General features: G+C 35.3%; 1 pseudogene; it reads left to right on the forward strand.

The window, feature by feature from the left end:
• The first annotated feature begins 204 nt into the window (after window positions 1-204).
• Window positions 205-20,293, forward strand: part of LOC125863838 (ethylene-responsive transcription factor RAP2-2-like) — a 32,826-nt pseudogene continuing 12,737 nt past the window's right edge.

The raw sequence follows: 20,293 nt of genomic DNA on the forward strand, positions 1-20,293 counted from the left end.
AATGAATATGTAAAGACATAGTCCCACATAAATCACCAAATTAGAACATATTTTAATAAAGATCATGACAACAGGTAAAATTTAGTTGCAAACCTTCGAGCCTTTAAGTCTTGCATAACACCAAGGAACATGTCATACTTTTCTACTTGGTCTAGAAATGTGTCCTTAATGTCCCTCACATAAGATAACGCAGGAACTGGATCTATGCTGCTACCACACCTAATACATCCAAGAGATAGAAAAAATAAAAACATCAGAACCATAGCCATAAGTAGCCAGTTAAATATATTGCAGCAAAATTCATGATGTGTTCTAACATTAAGTTAAGTGAGTGAAAATGTAGAAGATTATAGCTCAAATTCTAGTAAAGACGGGTAATATATCTTCACACCTAGCTAAATCTTGAAAGATAAAGTAAGTACATATGTAGAGTTTGGACATAGAAAATGAAATATTTTAGCACACACAAACATGGAAGGCTTAACAATAATTTTGTCATTAGATTTTATGTAGACACTCGATATACCATATGTTCCAACTGGGCATTGAAACACATGATCATATGTTCTGATTTTAAAAAAAAATTATCCGCATTCTCAAACATTGCGAGCTACATAAGTTAGCTACATAAAATAAATTATCTCATTTAATTATGCATGTCTATGCCTATTTGAACATGCTTGAGGTTTTAAGTCTTACTAAGGTCAATGTGTATAATTAAAGGAGGTAACATATTTTAAGAGTTTAACAAATCTATGTTATTGATACTTGTAAACAATACAAAATGTTCCAGAAATTCAAACTCAAAGTGTCTAATAAAAAACATTTTATAATTTGTTCATGTGCTCAGTATAATTTGAACACATTATAATTCGAGTATCGAAATAATATATTATTTAAGGGGAGTTTTAATGTATTAGGTCAACTTGTAATGTTCTTAAACACAAGTAGTAGCTAAGTTACATTCTCATCCACTTTAATCCAATGCTTAATTTTTGTAATAAAAAAAACTTGGGATAGTCGTGTTTATAAAAATTGGCCACTTAAATACATGAACTTACGATTCTCCATTAGAAGAACAAATTGGCCACTTAAATGGTGGTGTATAGAACAAAAAAATAATAATTTTTACTATAAAAACTGAAAATTGAGGAAGAAAAAAAAGAAGAAAGAAAGAGAAGACAATTTTCATTCTATAAAAGAGCTCACCTTTTGAGGCTCTCTGGGAAAGAAAAATCAAAAGTCCAAGAAGATCTATCAACAAAAAAAGAGAGTTAATCGATGGGTTAGATTTGCAAAAAAAATCTTCTTTTAATTCATTTTTTGCTACCTTTTCCTTTCCCTTCTTCTCTTTCCCTCCCTTTGCCCTCGATAAATAAACTACAACACACACTTACGTTTGAGAAACAAATAGGTGAGGCAATAAAATGAATTGAGGAATTTTTTTTTATTGATGTATATCTTATTCAGAAAAAGGACAAATATACCCCCAAACTATCGTAAATGGTATGTAAATGCCCTTCATTATACTTTTAGGATGTTGATGCCCTTACCGTCCAAATTTTTGGGCTTATATACCCTTTCTACTAACGGCGGGACACGTGTCACAATCTAAAATATTTACCCAATTTTTATTAAATTTTTACCCATAATCAAAATATCCACCCGTATTAATTTAAAACCCACCCAAATAACATAATATCCATCCCAAACCCGAAACCCTTAAAACACTTCTCCATCTTCTCTGTTTCTCATCCTCTGAATTTTGGCCATGTTTTTCATTTTTCAAGCAGTTGTTCACGGAAAATATTTCTCCAAATCCCAAACGAGGTCAACCCTCCATGTTGTAATAAATTAATTAGATTTGCACTAATGCATTTTCTTTGAGCTACTTTTAAGCTAGGCTTTTCTACAAACAGGTAGTGAGCAGATCCACAAGACGAAGACGAGGCAAAGGAAGAATCTTTTAGGGAAATCCGACACCAGCCATGGAGTAAATGGGCAGCGAAAATTTGTGATCTAAGAAAAGGAATTAGGATTTGATTAGGTACTTCCAACACTATTGAAGAACATGTGAGATTCTATGACATGGAAGCTCATATAAAATCAGGAGAAAGAAAGCTAAAGTTAGTTTCCCCCATGAAGACGACCACCAATACAGTTGTTCAGAGGCTTTGCTTACGAATTTTGTGATAGTACTTCTTACAATCACTAATCAAATAACTGTTACCCTTTCTACTAGATCGAAATCACTAGACCTATCATGGAATTTACACGCTCTGTAACTGTTTCTCCAACTTTTGCTTCACAAACTTCTGCAGCAAGTTCTTCCTTTGCATCAATCACAGTAAGCTTAGAAAGGTGAGTAGTCAAAGAAGATTCAGCAAGAAATCCAGATATTTCCTTGTGTCCATTGGCAGATGTCAAATCAACAGGGGTTCTACCTAAAGGAAATTCAGCAGATGGGTCTGTCAAAGCTCAAGGAGATGCATCTACAGAGACGAGACTAGCAATGAGGATACACGAAGAATTTGAGGGTTTTGGGTTATATTTGGGCTTGGTATTATGTTATTTGGGTGGGTTTTAAATTAAAATGGGTGGATCTTTTGATTATGGATAAAAATTTAATAAAAATTAGGTAAATATTTTAGATTGTGACACGTGTCCCGCCGTTAGTAGAAAGGGTATATATGCCCCAAAATTTGGACGGTAAGGGCATCAACATCCTAAAAGTATAACGGAAGGCATTTACATACCATTTACGATAATTTGGGGATATATTTGTCCTTTTGCCCTATCTTATTTAATGGAACTTAGTATGGATTAAATATTTACTTCCAATGCAACTTAGTGACAGGTGTGCACAAAGGTTTTAATTTTGAATGGACTCAAAATTAGTGACATGGGACACTTATTGAAGTTCATGAATGAACCAATTTTTTTTATTCTCCAATTTAATTTATCAGTCAATTTCCCCAAATTGAATGTAAATTAAGGAAGTAAGTTTATTGCAAATAAATAAGTTTTCATCTTAAAACTATATTAATTTGATCAAAAAATATTAATCAAAAATCACCACCTGTACTATGACTGATTGTTCTTTTATCATATCTAAAAGATATTTTCTTTTACATTAATTTTCAAACATGAGATGAACTGGAGTCATGATGACTAGAAACTAGCATAATCTTTAATATTTTAAATTATAAATTATACTTATCAATTTTCATGCTAAAAATTATACTATTTTAGATCATACTATATCACTCTATGTTACATTTGACTTCAATTATAAGACTTACTAATATTCCAATAAAGAACAATTGACTTTTTGGTTAAGTTATAAATTTGTTGTCGTTGTAATCCATCTCAAAATGAAAAATAAATCGTGGTCAAATCCGTTTTACCAATATACAGATTTGCATCAAATTATCTAATTTGCGATAGAATAATAAAATTGTTGAACGTGTAATTTCAAGTTATTATCCTCATTGTAAACTTGTTACAAACAAGTAAATATTTTCATCTTTGAAACCAAATTACTTCTAAGACATCTAGATAATAATGGTAAAGTTTTTCCATCGACAATTGATTGTGATTTTATAGTACTTAAAAAAAATTAATTTATTTTCAAACTTAGATGTTATGAGGTTATATAAATAAGATAATTAGATGATCCTAGATATTTGAATTTCTAAGTTATACTACTCAACATATATAGTTATTTACATTTTTCACCCCTAACAAGTTGCATCCTTTTTGGGATTTGTATCTAATACTATTTCTTTTAATAATATATGGTCTAACTTCTTTATTTTCTTGAAAATTTAAAAAAACCCTTGAAATATCCATGGCTTGTGGGCCTATTTGAGAGAGTTTATATTGAGATGAACTCGATGAGAACCCTACTGAGGGACTTTCGCGTACCTCCAAGAGAGCCGGCCACTTCTAGTGTTGTTGCTCGTAGAGAGGCCTGGTAGGGAGCGTTTGAGTCCCTTGTCTTAGCCCACGTGAAACTCTTAGCTAGTTTGGATGCTAAGAAGAAAAAGAAGGCGTTTTTGTGAAAAGCTGCTAGTAAGAATACTAATGGGGATGAAATCACTTTGGAGAACCTTGGCGCTGTGTTTGAGATCTCCAAGGGAAACTATGAGGGATGTTCAGGATTTATCATTCTTTAGAAAAGAAGAAAATGAGAATCCAGCGGGTAAGGAACAATAAACAATGAGACAAATTCTTAGGCGGTAACAAGTATATCTCCCTCCCCTCCCTTTTAGCTTTTGATATTGGGTGGGCTTTGGCCTGCTTAGGCCTTGTATAAATAATGATAATTCTATATTTTTACAACTTAAAGTATACCCTAGGAATAACATGGCGTATAGAACTCTGAAAGGGCCTACACATGCCACTTAGCAGGCATCATACAAGGTAATAGAAATAAATAGAATTCAGAAAAGTAATTTTATATCATAAAAGAGTTTGAAAAAGCGGAAGTCTAACATAGTGTCACGACCCAGACCGTCATTATTGGCACCCACACTACCCTTCTGGTGGGAGAATCATTACTACAACCCGACCAAACACCTTACCAAGAAACTAGAAATTTAAAGATACAGAAGCAGGTTTAAATGAAAAAATTATATAGAGTTCCCATAAAATCCAAAGGTTTAAATAAATAACTAACCAAACTAACGCGGAAGTTTAACCCCTAGAACCTGAAAGTCATTGTACCAAAACATCTAAAGTGCAACATATCAAAGAAAAAGGGGTACAACCCCAACTAACATAAGAAATATCTAAATAGTCTAAGACTGAAGGAAATGGACTAAACAATAGGAAGGACTCCATGGCAGCCTCAAAGAACTAGCTCACCCTTTGAATCCAATCTTGATCACTCATCTCCTAGCTGAGGTCTATCAATAGCCATCTGAAGATGTCGTGTACTCAACAAAGAACGAGCAAGTACAGTATCAGTACACAACTACATTGTACTGGTAGGATCACGCGGCTATTCTAGTAAGTCAAACATATATAGGCAGTCACAACATACTAAACATAACATGTACAAAATATATACACATCGATTATCATTTAAGGAGCAATGTACAATTCCGCATTCTCAATAACAAGTAGATATGACAATTCAATGGTCCTCTGATGGAACCCATACCTAAACTATTAGTGTGCCGGAACGTGATACCCGTTCCAACATACGTGTCGGAATGTTACACCAGATCCAATGTATGTATTAGAGTGTGACACCCGATCCAATAAACACAACTACAAACACATTCACACTCATAATGTACATAGTCCTAATCATACAATCAAGTGTTTAATCATGGCATACGTTTGTTCATTCATACTCATTCATTAGGTTTGATTAACAGTGCTTCATTCACATACATGTATGCATTACAATGAAGAAATTACCAACATAAATCACACAAACATGAAATCAAATCATCACGTACCTCAAAATAAAGCTTGAATCCCTCTAAGGCACTTGAATCTTTCCTTTCCTGATTCTTTCCTCTTGTTTGTGGTCTAAAAATAACAAATTAATGCAATGATCAGTAAACGAGGCCTAATTACCTGAATTACAATCGAAATTATCAACCCTAGGCCAAACCTATTAGCCCAATACCCAACTAAGGGCTTTTTCCACCATTAGTTTCAGGTGAAAACCCTCCCCCAATGATAAAAACCTTACATTTCGCGCTAAAGGAAGTAGAAAATTATCAAGAACTTTCCATGGGTCGTTTCTTAGCTCTGAAGAAAGAATATTATAGAATAATAATGTTTTGGGGGTTTCATTCTGACTTAATGCGCTATTGGGCTGCTACGGCGGACCCCATACCGCCATAGCGGTCCTGCCCTGGCAGAATAAATTCCACCCTGACGGCTTGCACAGAGACATAACGTTGAAATTAGAGTTTCAAACCTCAATTTCACAACACACCTTCAACCCTTGACGTTTAAAAACTACCCGTCATGCTAAGGTAAGTTTGGTTATTCTACTCACTTTAATTAGATTATGTAAAGCCGTACGGGCTCCCTTACGTCTCGGGTATCCACTGATGTAACCAAATTCATTACTGAATCTCTCATTCATTTACAGATTTCCCTAGATCTCGCATGACTTAGATTTAGTCCAAATTTGGACTAGGCTAGGAATTTTCAAGTCACTAATCAAAAGTTTCCAATTCTTTCCCCAATGGCTTTTCCCTAATAACGGAAATAGGTCCGTACAATAGATACCAATTTATGCATCACACATCCCCAAGTGATCAACTAGGAAAGACTAGATAAAGTAAGGGTAGAGTAGTACCTGAATCGTTGAACAACTGGGGATACTTATCTTGCTTGTCCTTCTTTGTTTCGCAAGTAGTTTTCTCAACTGGACGATGCTTCCATTGAACTTTCACAGACTTTATCTCCTTGGTCCTTAGCTTCCGGTTATTGCGATCAAGAATTGCAACCGGTTCCTCCTCATACAGAAGGTCTTTGTCTAACATAATTGAGTTCCATTTTATGATGTTATCCCCATGCCCATGATAGTTTTTCAACATGGACACATGAAATACCGAATGAAATCCCGATAAGCTAGGAGGTAAAGCAAACCTATAAGCTACTGGCCCTACAGAGTTAAGTATTTCGAATGGTCCAATGTATCGAGGAATAAGTTTTCCCTTCTTGCCGAATCTCATCACCCTAATCATGGGTGACACTTTAGGAAGTACTTTTTGTATCTTACCTTATGGTCTGCATACTTTTTTAGCCGACTTTGGGCTGCTAGGGGATTAGCTTGGATGCTTCTTACCTTATCCTGAGCATCCTTGACCAAATCAACTCCCAAAGGTTTCACTTCTCAAGCCTCAAACCACCCTATGGATGATCTACATCCTCTCCCATAATGTTCCTCGAATGGTGCCATGTGAATGCTGGAGTGGTAACTGTTGTTATATAAGAACTCACAGAATGGTAAGTACTTATCCCAATGACTTCCAAAGTTAATAACACATAACGTCAACATGTCCTCTAACACTTGAATAGTTCTCTCTGACTGGCCATCCATCTGTGGAAGGAAATTGGTACTAAAAGTGAGTTGAGTGCCCAACTCATCATGCAGTTTTCCCCAAAACATGGATGTGAACTGCGTACCTGTAACACATCGCTTTTTAAAAGAACTAGGAAGGCTTAGAATTTGGAAAGAAACCAATTTTGGAAATATTCAAATTTTTTAAGTTTGACAAAGTTAAGCTAAGTATGAGTTTTGGGTCGACTTAAAACGACCATAACTCCTAGCTCAGGATGAATTAGGTGTGCTACTAGATACCGTCGGAAAGATCTTTGAATTATATTTTCAACTCCACCAAGTTTGCTCAGTTTCGAATTTGTAAGAGAGATATCTCCATTCGAAGTTGGGTTGTCTAGATAAGGAAAGTCAAAACTGGATTTTAGAAGGGTATTATAGTATTTTCACTACTGGATAAATTAAATTCCTTATTGGTAATTATGTTGGGGACAAAGCTGATTGGATTCAGTTTACACTTCATACAAATAAGTTAGGGTTTTGAGAGAAAAGAAACGAAAAGAAGAGGAGAAAAGAGGAGAGGACGAAGGCGTTCGTCGAGGTTCTTGAGTTTTTTCGTGGATTTTTGCTATGGGTTTGATCCCTAAGAGGTATGTAACATTCCATAGTGTTGGGTTTGTTCACCCACATGCCAAACATATTATTTTTAGCGTAATTTGGTTCTTAAAAGTAGAAGGATTTAAGTTCTTGATAGGTGTTCTTGAAGTTCATTCGAAATCTTGTTTTGGTGGGATTTTGATGATTTCTTGAGATGAAAGTGATTGTTTTGATTGTTGTTTCTAGTGTATTAGTTTGTACTTAGGTTGGGTATTTGAATCTATGGAAAAATTGAGAAAATAAATCGAATAAAAGTGATTTAGGATCGGAAAACAACAAATGAAATTCGTCGAACTTGGCCTGGGGAGAGGCTGGGGCGGCGCACCCGCAGTGCGCCCATAATGAGGTTCTGAAGTTTAGAGCTGGTGCTCCGCGCCCAGAACCTGCCAGGGTCGCCAGTCCCCACTCCTTTTCCGTCGGTTGTCCCATTTGAGCTCCTTTGAAGTGTTTCTTCACCCTTTTTGATTCTAAACACTCTAAACTACTTCTAACACCCAGAAATCATTCATATCATGAACCATACTTCTTGAATTCATAATTCACATTCAATAGAGAGTTAAAAGTGGAGTTAAAGAAAGCTTTTGAGTTCAATTGTGAATCCTTTGAGATGAACTATCGATTTGAGCTAAGTTTTGAGAAAGTGAGTACCAGAATGAGAAGAGTTGTATACAGGAGTCCCATACTGTTAGAGAGACCCTCAAGTCAAGTCGTTCATGCCCATAAATTCCACATGAACTCCATAATTTTAGTATCTTTGATAGTAGTAGTATCTTCAAGTTCTAAGTCTTGAGTATTGAGTTCCTAACCCATTTGAGATTATATTTCCTAATCATGGGACTATTATATGTTACCCATGAAATCCTTGAGTTGAGTTGTTCATGCCCATAATTTCACATGAGCCCTATAAGTCGAGCAATCTTGAGATGAGAAGTATCTTTGAGTCCTTGAGTTGTGTAGTTCGTGCTCATAATTGTGCACGAAACCTCTGAGTTGAGCATTCTTGAAATGATTAGTGTCATTGTAGCTCTTGAATTTGGGGTATTGAGTTCTATATATGGTTATTTAAAATCTTGCATTGAGTTGTTCACGTCCATAATTCGGCATGAACCATATTTTAAGAAGTCTTTTACAAATGCTTTAAACTTGTTTTAAGACTTGAGCATTGAGTTGACTAAGAGTAAAGGTGAAGTTAAGTTTCTTCAAAAGATTATATGGGAAGTAAGTATTCTCAAAGAATAAATGTTTTCATATTTAAACAAGAGAGGAAACACTGATTTCCAAGAGAGACTTTGAGCTAGTTTTTGAGTAATTATCTCAAACCACAAAAAGAGTTATTTTTTTAAGCATATGAGTTGAGTATATTTTGGTAGTAGTATTGAGCACTGATATGGGGACGAGGTCATAATTACTCAAGTATCCATAACAATGTAGCCAATAGTAAGGGTCATACTTTTAGATAGTTCCTTAATGCTTTTTAGCATAGACTAGCGGATCCACATAGTTGAGGCATTCTATATCCCGACAAGTTATAGGACAGTTCTGGCAACGTAGGCGAGACCCTGTAGCATTACAAAGCTCATAGTGAAGGTTGTCGATTAGAGAAACTTCCACAAAGTTATATTATATTTTATTATATAAAAATTGAGTTGTTATTATGTTCTTTAATACATTGAGTTGCTATCTACTATTTTAAAAGCTTTCCACATATTGCATCTTTTATTGTTGCTTTATTCTTGAGTATCTTGAGTTGAGCTTTGTTTCATTGAGTCGACTACCTTATTGTTGAGTTGATCCTTATTTCACTAAGTTGAGAACCTTAATTATGAGTTGAGTTTCTTATCCTTGCGTACTTCTGATTTGTGTAAGTGGGAGTAGTTTTGAGTGTCCTTAAGTATTCCATGAGTTGAGTGAGTTGAGAAGAGTTAAGTATATTTCCTATTTTTTTTATCAAGTTCAATCTTATGTTATGCTTTAGAATTCCCTTACATGCTTGTACATTCCATGTACTGAGCCATTTGGCTTGCATCATTTAATTATGCAGATAGAGGTATTCAGGATCATCAATAGGAGCTTCTTTGATACCACATAAAGTTTGAGTTAGCTATGGTGAACCTCCTTGTTTCCAGAGGATTTCATTTACTTTTCAATTATGTCACAATGTTGTGGGTCTTGTTTCTACTTCCATCTTTTTTATTTAGAGGCTTCATAGATAGATAATATAGTTTTAGAAGTCTGTTTCGTTTATCTTATTAAATGTATTAAAAAATTGAGTTTCCTATTGTTGGCTAGTTGAATATTCAACTTTTATTCAGAGTTAATCATTCAGTTTTAAAGCTTTTGCATGCTTAAGTTAGTCATCCGCTAGTAGTCAGTAAGGATGAGGGTTCGCTTGGGGACCAACAATGGTTCTCGACTACCGGCAACGTCCAGGGTGTTGACTATGGTCGTGACAAACTTGGTATCTAAGCACAAAGTTCAAGTGTCCTAGGATGTCTATGAAGCTGTGTCAGCAGGGTCTTGTTTATGGTTGTGAGGGCCCCATTTCAATAAACGAGGGACTACATACATTTCAGAAAAGTTTCCCATCTTTCATACTCTTAATCGTGTAATAGAGCTAAATCATAGATATTTATTCATACTCGTACCTTTTTCAGATTCATTCAACTACCCATCATACTAGAGGTGGTTGAAAAGTAAAGCGTATAGATACTTAAGGATGAGTTGTTCTTAGCAAGAGTCTTGAGAAAGTCATGAGACTTCAGAAGGGCTTGAGAGAAGCCCAAGAGTAAGTTAAGTGTTCAGGTTCAAAGGAATGAGCCCATAATTATATGAATCATGCATTTAAGCTAAAAGCGAGTTGTACTCTTTCCTAAAGCCTTGTTTTAGCTGAGATCCTTATGAGGAGGTATTTTTAGATCTTGGGTAATATTTCAACCCTAAAAGGTAGCACGAGTTACAAGATCATGAGAAGTAATAGTTAAAGAACCTAGAGTTCGAGGAAATTATGCAGAGGTTTAGTGATTTAAGAAAGGGAGATAGTGTTTTGATGAGTTATATTACTATGGTAATGCACCCACTCAGTTATTGATGAGGAGTTTTCCCTTATGGGTAGAGTAAGAGTTGCTAGTCAATATGACATAAATTATATATTTGTTAACCAAAATAGAGTTGATGTCAATCTGCAATCGTATTAGAGGAGACTAAATTCATGTGTTGAATAAGAGAGCAAAGTATTTATGAAGCGATACATCTAAGCTAGGCTTATGATTTATTTGAAAGGGTCATGATGTTCAGAAGGTTATATAAATGATCAAGTAATGAGGCTTATTATGGTAGGCGAGCAATTATATTGACATTCGAGTTCAGTAATAAACATTAGGCTTGAATTTGAGATGAGTGTCGTGATCAAAAGAATGACAACATGAGGGTGAAGATGTTAGTCTTGAGGTTTGATCTAGAAGACTTGACATAGAGTAGGTGAGGAATTGAGGTGACAAGCTGCAATAAATATGAGCGGTATAAGTGAGAGACCCTAACCTTTACATAAGGGAAGTGAAGTTTAGCTAAGTCACAAGAGTAACAAGAAGCATTAAGAGGTGTACTGAGAGCGTGCGTATTCAAAATAGGTTAAGAGTAACACCTCAGTAAGAGGTCGTAGTACCTGCCTATTGAGAGTTCGGTAGTCATGAAATAAACCTCTCCTTAGTGTTAGAGTAAAATAAGGTATATACCAGTTTATAGATGATGGAATAGGTCCATAGGTTTCAAATGTCAGCTTTTGACCTAAGGGGGAGATAACAAGATGAGAAATCAAGTCAAGTGTTTGAAAGTATGATAGTAATGAGTTCAAAGAGTTTGGGGGATATCTTTTTAGAGGTCCTTTTAGTAGTGCAGTTATGTTAAAAAGAGAAGGTTCATGATCTTATCGTGATAGTGATGGTGTGTTTATTCAGCCTAATGTTATTAATGAGGAGCAAGAAAAAGATGAGGTTTTCTATGAGAAATAGTTAAATGGGAGCCCTTAGTTGGTTTTGAATAGTAATGCGGATAATTCTAGTTAGTATGGCAGAGATGATAAGAGTAACACCGTCTCATACCCAGTCTAGCCGTCAATCAATGACGAATCATCCCAAGGGGGAGATATTGTAACACCTCACTTTTTTAAAGAACTTGAAAGACTTAGAATTTGGAAAGAAACCATTTTTGGAAATAATCTAATTTGAAAAGTTTGACAAAGTTAAGCTAAGTATGAGTTTTGGGTCGACTTCAAATGACCATAACTCGTAGATCAGAATGAGTTAGGTGTGCTACCGGATGCAGTAGGAAAGATATTTAAATTATCTTTCCAAGGCCACTAGGTTTGCTCAGTTGCAAGTTCGTATAAGGGAGATATGTTCATCCGAAGTTGGGCTGTCTAGATTAAGAAAGTCAAAACCATATTTTAGAAGGGTATTATGGTCTTTTCACTACAAAATAAGTTAAATTCATTTTCCGTGAATAATTTGGGGACAAAAATGATTGGATTCAGTTCACGCTTCATAAAAATAGGTTAGGGTTTTTAGAAAAGAGAAAAAAATAGGAGAAAAGAGGAGTGGATCAAGGCGTTCGTCGAGGTTTTCGAGTTTTCTTGCGGAGTTTCACCATGTGTTTGATCTCTAAGAGTTATACAAGCTTTCGTAGTGTAGGGTTTCTTCACCCACATGCCGAACATGTTATTTTAAGCGTTATTTCATTCTCAAAAGTTGAAGGATTTAAGTTGTTGAAGTTCATTCTATATCTTGTTTTGTTGGGGTTTTGATGATTTCTTGAGATAAAAGTGATTGTTTTGAGTGGATTAGTTTGTAAATAGGTTGGATAATTGAATCTAAGAAAAACGTAAGAAAATAATTTTATTAAAAACGATTAAGGATCAGAAAACGAGAGACAATATTCGTCAAACTTGGCGAGGGGAGAGGCTGGGGCGGCGACCCAGCATTGCGCCTATATTGAGGTTCTGAAATTAGGGGCTAGCTCCCCGCGCCCGAAATGCGCCAGGGTCTCATGCCCGCACTCCTTTTTCGTCGATTGTCCCGTTTGAGCTCCTTAGAAGTGTATCTTCACCCCTTTTGATTCTAAATACTCTAAACTACTTCTAAACACCTATAAATCATTCATAACATCAATCATAACCTTGAATTCATAATTCAACTTCAAGGTAGAATTAAGAGATAAGTCTTGAGAGTTCTTTCGAACGTTTTGAGGAAGCCCTTTTAAGTCTTTTTGAGGAGTCTTTTACAAATTCAAATAATTTTTTTCAAGACTCGAGAAAGTTAATATGAGAGTGAAGAGAATGTATTCATGAGTCTAATTTATCATTACAAGATCCTTCATATCATGAACCATAACTCTTGAATTCATAATTCACATTCAAAAGAAAATTAAGAGTAGAGTCCAAGAAAGCTTTTGAGTTTAATTGTGAATCATTTGAGATCAACTATCGAATTGAGCTATGTTTTGAGGAAGTAAGTATGAGAATGAGAAGAGTGATATACATGAATCCCATATTATTATGGAGACCCTCGAGTCTACTCGTTCATGCCCATAAATTCCGCATGAACTCCATCATTTTAGTATCTTTGAGAGGAGTAGTATCTTCAACTTCTAAGTCTTGAGTATTAAGTTCCTAACCCATTTGAGATTAAATTTCCTAATCATGGGACTATAACATGTTACCCATGAAGTCCTTGAGTTTAGTTGTTCATGCCCATAATTTCGAATGAAACCTATAAGTCGAGCAGTCTTGAGAAGAGAAGTATCTTTGAGTCCCTAAACTGAGTAGTTCATGATCATAATTCCGCACGAACCCTCTGAGTTGAGTATCCCTGAAATCAGTTGTATCATTGAATTTCTTGTGTTCCAAGTATTGAGTTCTATCTACAGTTATTGAAAACCTTGCATAGAGTCGTTCACGTCCATAAATCGGCATGAACCATATTTTAAGAAGTCTTTTACAAATGCTTTAAACTTGTTTTAAGAGTTAAGCATTGAGTTGAGTAAGAGTAATGGTGAAGTTTATTTTCTTCAAAATATTATATGTGAAGTAAGTATTCCCAAAGAGTAAACGTTTTCACATTTAAACAAGAGAAGAAACACCAATTTCCAAGAGAGACTTTGAGCTAGTTGTTGATTAATTATCTCAAACCACAAAAAGATTTTTTTTCAAAACATATGAGTTTTATATTTTGGGAGTAGTATGGAGCACCGATATGGGGACAAGTTCATAATAACTAAAGTCTCCAAAAACCATATAGCCAACGTGGGTAGATAGGGTCATACTTTTTAGATGATTCCTTAATGCTTTTTAGCATAGACTAGTGGATCCACTTAGTTGAGGCATTCTATATCCCGACAAGTTATAGGTCAGTTCTGGCAACGTGGGCGAGACGTTATATCATCACATAGCTCATAGTGATGGTCGTCTATTAGAGAAAGTACCACATAGTTATATTATATTTACTTATATACAAATTCAGTTGTTAATATATTCTTCAATACATTGAGTTGCTATCTACTGTTTTAAAAGTTTTCCACATATTGCATCTTTTATTGTTGCTTTGTTCTTGAGTATCTTGAGTTGAATTGTGTTTCATTGAGTTGAGCACCTTATTGTTGAGTTGAGCCTTATTTCACTTAGTTGAGAACCTTAATTCTAAGTTGAGTTTTTTTTATCCTTGAGTACATCTGAGTTAAGTAAGTTTGCGTAGTTTTGAGTGTCCTTGAGTATTCCTTGAGTTGAGTTGAACTATGATTCTTTGAGTTGAATTAGTTAGAAAGAGGTACATATGCTTCATTTTTTTATCATGTTCAAGCTTATGTTATGCTTTAGAATTCCCCTTACATGGCCGTACACTCCATGTACTGAGCTATTTGGCCTGCATCATTTAATTATGCAGATACAAGTATTCGAGATCATCAACAGGAGCTTCGTTTGATACCACATGGAGTTTAAGTTAGCTATGGTGAGCCTCCTTGCTTCCGGAGGATTTCATTTACTTTTCAGTTTTATTAGGATGTCATAGGTGTTGTCCAGACATCAATCTTTGTTATTTAGAGGCCTCATAGACAAATAATAGAGTTTGAGATGTCTGTTTCATTTATCTTATTAAATGTATTAAAGACTTGAGTTACCTATTGTTGGCTAGTTGAATATTCTACTTTTATTCAGAGTTAATCATTCAGTTTTTAAACTTTTGCATGCTTAAGTTAGTTTTCCGCTTGTAGTCCAGGATGAGGGTTCTCTTGGGGACCACAATGGTTCTCGAGTGCCGGCCACATCCAGGGTGTAGACTCGGGTCATGACAAACTTGGTATCAAAGCACAGAGTTCAAGTGTCCTAGGGTGTCTATGAACACGTGTCAGTAGGGTCATGTTTATGGTTGTGAGGGCCCCACTTCTATAAACGAGGCAGTACAGACATTTAAGAAAAGTTTCCCATCTTTCATAATCTTATATAATTGTGGAATAGAGCTAAGTCATTGAGATTTATTCATACTAATGCGTTTCTCATATTCATTGGACTACCCATCATACTAGAGGTGGTTGAAAAATAAAGCATAAAGATCCTTATGGAAGAGTTGTTTTTAGCAAGAGTCTTTAGAAAGTCATGAGACTTTAGAGGGGCGTGAGAGAAGCCTAAGAGTAAGTTAAGTGTTCTATTTCAGAGGAATGCACCCATAATTTTATGAATCGTACATTTGAGCTAAAAGTTAGTTGTACTATTTTCCTAAAGGCCTATTTCAGTTGAGATCTTTATGAGGAGGTATGTTTAGATCTTTGGTAATATTTCCACCACAAAAGGTAGCATCAGTTACGAGATCATGAGCAATAGTAGTGAAAGACCATAGAGTTAGAGGAAAGTATGTAGAGGTTTAATGATTTAAGAAAGGGAGATAGTGTTTTGAAGAGCTGTTTTACTATGGTCATGCACCCATTAAGTTATTGATGAGGATTTTTCCCTTATGGGTAGAGTAAGAGTTGCTAGTTAATATGAGATAGATTATATATTTGTTAACCAGAATAGAGTTGATGTCAATGTGCCATCGTATTAAAGGAGACTAAATTCATGTGTTGAATAAAAGAGCAGAGTATTTATGAAGTGATAGATCTAAGCTAGGTTTATGATTTGTTTGAGAGGGTCATGATGTTCACAAGGTTATAGAACTGATCAAGTAATGAGGTATAGTATGGTACGCGAGCAATCATACTGATATTCGGGTTCAGTAATAAATATTAAGCTTGAATTTGAGATGAGTTTCATGATCAAAAGAATGGCAACATTAGGGTGATTATGTTAGTCTTGAACTTTTATCTAGAAGACTTGACATAGAGTAGGTAAAGAATTGAGGTGATAAGGTACAATAAATATGAGTGGTACAAGTGACAGACCCCAACCTTTAGCTAAGGGAAGTGAAGTGTGGCTAAGTCACAAGAGTAATAAGAAGCATTAAGAGTTGTATTGAGATGATCCATAATCAAAAGAGGTTATGAAATTCACCTAAGAAAGATGTCTTAGTACCTACCTATTGAGAGTTTGGTAGTCATGAAATAAACTTCTCCCGAGTGATAGAGTAAAAGAAGATGTAGACAGTTTAGAGTTGATGGAATAAGTCCATAGCTTTCAAGTGTCAGCATTGGACCTAAGGGGGAAATGACAAGATGAAAATTTAAGTCAAGTGTTTGAGACTAAGAGAGTAATGAGCCCAAAGAGTTTGGGGGATATCTTTTTAGAGGTCCTTTTAGTACTGGAAGATTGTTAAAAAGAGAAGGTTCATGAGCTTATCGTGATAGTGATGATCTGTTTATTCCGTCTAAGGTTATTAATGAGGAGTAAGAAAAATATGAGGTTTTCTATGCGAATTATTTAAATGGGAGCCCTTAGTTTGTTTAGAATAGTAATGCGGACAATTCTAGTTAGTATGGTAGAGATGATAAGAGTAACACCGTCTCATACCCAGTCCAGCCGTCAATCAATGACGAATCATCCCAAGGGGGAGATATTGCAACACCTCACTTTTTAAAGAGCTTGGAAGACTTAGAATTTGGAAAGAAACCATTTTTGGAAATAATCTAATTTGGAAAGTTTGACAAAGTTAAGCTAAGTATGAGTTCTGGGTCGACTTCAAACGACCATAAATCCTAGATCAAGATGATTTAGGTGTCCTACTAGATACTTTTGGAAACATATTTAAATTATCTATCCCACGCCACCAATTTTGCTCAGTTCCGAGTTTGTATGAGGGAGATATGTCCATTCGAATTTGGGCTGCCTAGATAAGGAATATCAAAACCGGATTTTAGAAGGGTATTATGGTCTTTTCACTACCCAATCAATCAAATTCGTTTTTGGTAAATAATTTAGGGACAAAACTGATTGGATTCAGTTTACGCTTCAAAAAATAAGTTAGGGTTTTGAGAGAAGAAAAAAGAAGAGGAGAGGATCAAGGAGTTTGTCGAAGTTCTTGAGTTTTGTCGTTGATTTTCGCCATCGGTTTGATCCCTAAGAAGTATGTAAGCTTCGATAGTGTAGGGTTTGTTCATCCACACTCCAAACATGTTATTTTAAGCGTAATTTCATTCTCAAAACTTGAAGGATTTATGTTTTTGATAGGTGTTATTGAAGTTCATTCTAAATCTTGTTTTGTTTGGGTTTTGATGATTTCTTGAGATGAAAGTTACTGTTTTTGGTGGATTAGTGTGTACTTAGGTTGGGTAATTGAATCTAAGGAATACTTGAGAAAAGAAATCAATGAAAAGCGATTTAAGATCAGAAAACGGTAGACGAAATTCGTCAAACTTGGCCTGGAGAGAGGTTGGGGATACGCCCTAGCAGTGCGCCCATAATGATGTTCTGAAGTTTGGGGCTAGCGCTCGGTTCCCGGAACGTGCTAGTGACTCCAGCTTGAGCTCCTTTGAAGTGCATCTTCACCCCTTTTGATTCTAAATACCCTAAACCACTTCTAAACACCCAAAAATTTCATAACCTTGAATTCATAATTCAACTTCAAGGTGGAGTTAAGAGTTAAGTCTTGAGAGTTCTTTCGAACACCTTGAGGAAGCCCTTTTAAGTCTTTTTGAGGAATCTTCTATAAATTAAAATATATTGTTTCAAGACTCGAGCAAGAGAATATGAGAGTGAAGAGAATGTACTCATTAGTCTACTTTATCATTACAAGATCCTTCATATCATGTACCATAACTCTTGAATTCTTAATTCACATTCAAGAGAGAGTTAAGAATAGAGTTCAAGAATGCTTCTGAGTTCAATTGTGAACCTTTGACATCAACTATCGATTTGAGCTAAGTTTTGAGGAAGTAAGTATGAGAATGAGAAGAGTCATATACATGAGTCCCATATTGTTATGGAGACCCTCGAGTCTAGTCGTTCTTGCCCATAAATTTTGCATGAACTCCTATAGTTGAGTTGTTCATGCCTATAATTCCGCATGAAACCTATAAGTCGAGCAGTCTTGAGATGCGAAGTATTTTGAGTCCTTGAGTTGAGTAGTTCATGCTCATAATTCCACAGGAACCCTTCGAGTTGAACATTCATGAAATGAGTAGTATCATCGAATTTCCTGAGTTCCAAGTATTAAGATCTATCTATTGTTATTGAAAACCTTTCATTAAGTCGTTCACGTCTATAATTCTACATGATCCATATTTTAAGAAGTCATTTACAGATGCTTTAAAAAAATTTTAATACTTGAGCATTGAGTTGAGTAAGATTAAAGGTGAAGTTCATTTTCTTCAAAAGATTATATGGGAACTAAGTATTCCCAAAGAGAATATGTTTTCACATTTAAACAAGAGAGGACAGACCGATTTTGCAAGAGAGCCTTTGAGATTGTTTTTGAGTAATTATCTTAAACCAAAAAAAGATTTATGTTTTTAAATATATGAGTTGTGTATATTTTGGGAGTAGAATTGAGCACCGATATGGGGATGAGTTTATAATAACTCAAGTCTCCATAAACCATGTAACCAACGTGGGAAGAAAGTGACATACTTTTTAGATGATTCCTTAATGCTTCTTATCATAGACTAGTGGATCCACTTAGTTGAGACGTTCTATAATTTGGCAAGTTATAGGACAGTTTTGGCAGCGTAGGCGAGACGTTGTACTATCACATAGATCATAGTGATGGTTGTCAGTTAGAGAAACTCCCACAGATTTATATTGTATTTTATTTTATACAAATTGAGTTGTTACTGTGTTCTTCAATACATTGAGTTGCTATCTGCTATTTTAAAAGCTTTCCATTTATTGCATCTTTTATTGTTTCTTTGTTTTTGAGTATCTTGAGTTGAATTGTGTTTCTTTGAGTCGACTACTTTATTGTTTAGTTGAGCCTTATTTCACCAAGTTGAGAACCTTAATTCTGAGTTGAGTTTCTTATTCTAGAGTACTTCTGAGTAGAGTAAGTTTGAGTAGTTTTGAGTGTCCTTGAGTATTCCTTGAGTTGAGTTGAACTAAGTTTATTTGAGTTGAGTTGAGTGAGTTAAAAAGAGATAAGTATGTTTCCTTTTTTTTATCAAGTTCAATCTTATGTTATTCGATAGAATTCCCCTTACATGCTTGTACATTTCATGTACTGAGCCATTTCGCCTGCATAATTTAATTATGCTGATATAGGCATTCGAGATCATCAACAGGAGCTTCGTTGATACTACATGGAGTTTGAGTTAACTATGGTGAGGCTTCTTGTTTCAGGAGGATTTCATTTATTGTTGAGTTTTTTTTGGATGTCGTGGGTTTTGTCCCGACTTCCATCATAGTCATTTAAAGGCTTCATAGATAGATAGTAGAATTTGAGAGGTTTGTTTTATTTATCTTATTAAATGTACTAAAGACTTGAGTTGCCTATTGTTGGCTAGTTGAATATTCCACTTTTATTCAGAGTTAATCATTTAGTTTTTAAACTTTTGCATGCTTAAGTTAGTGTTCTGCTTGTAGTCAGCCAGAATTAGGGTTCACTTGGGGAGCAACAATGGTTCTTCAGTGGCGGCCACATCGAGGTTGTAGACTCGGGTCGTGACAAACTTGGTATTAGAGCACAGAGTTCAAGTCTCCTAGGTTTTCTATGAAGCCGTGTCATTAGGGTCTTGTGTATGGTTATGAGGGCCCCACTTCTATAAACGAGGGACTAAACACATTTTAGAAAAGTCCCATCTTTCATACTCAAATTCATTCGACTACACATCATGGAGGTTGTTGAAAAGTAAAGTGTAAAGATCCTTATGGATGAGTTATTCTTAGCAAGATTCTTGAGAAATTCATGTGACTTCAGAGGGGCATAAGAGAAGCCTAAGAGTAAGTTAAGTGTTCAGTTTCATAGGAATGCACCCATAATTCTATGAATCATGAATTTGAGCTAAAATTTACTCTTTTCTTTAAGCCTTGTTTCAGCTGAGATCCTTATGAGGAGGTATGTTTAGAGCTTGGGTAGTATTTCCACCCCAAAAGGTAGCATGAGTTATGAGATCATGAGCAGTAGTAGTGAAAGAGCCAAGAGTTAGAGCAAAGAATGTAGAGGTTTAGTAATTTAAGAAAGGGAGATAGTGTTT

This window comes from Solanum stenotomum, chromosome 5 (assembly GCF_019186545.1).
Source record: "Solanum stenotomum isolate F172 chromosome 5, ASM1918654v1, whole genome shotgun sequence".
In the NCBI taxonomy this organism is placed as follows: Eukaryota; Viridiplantae; Streptophyta; class Magnoliopsida; order Solanales; family Solanaceae; genus Solanum; species Solanum stenotomum.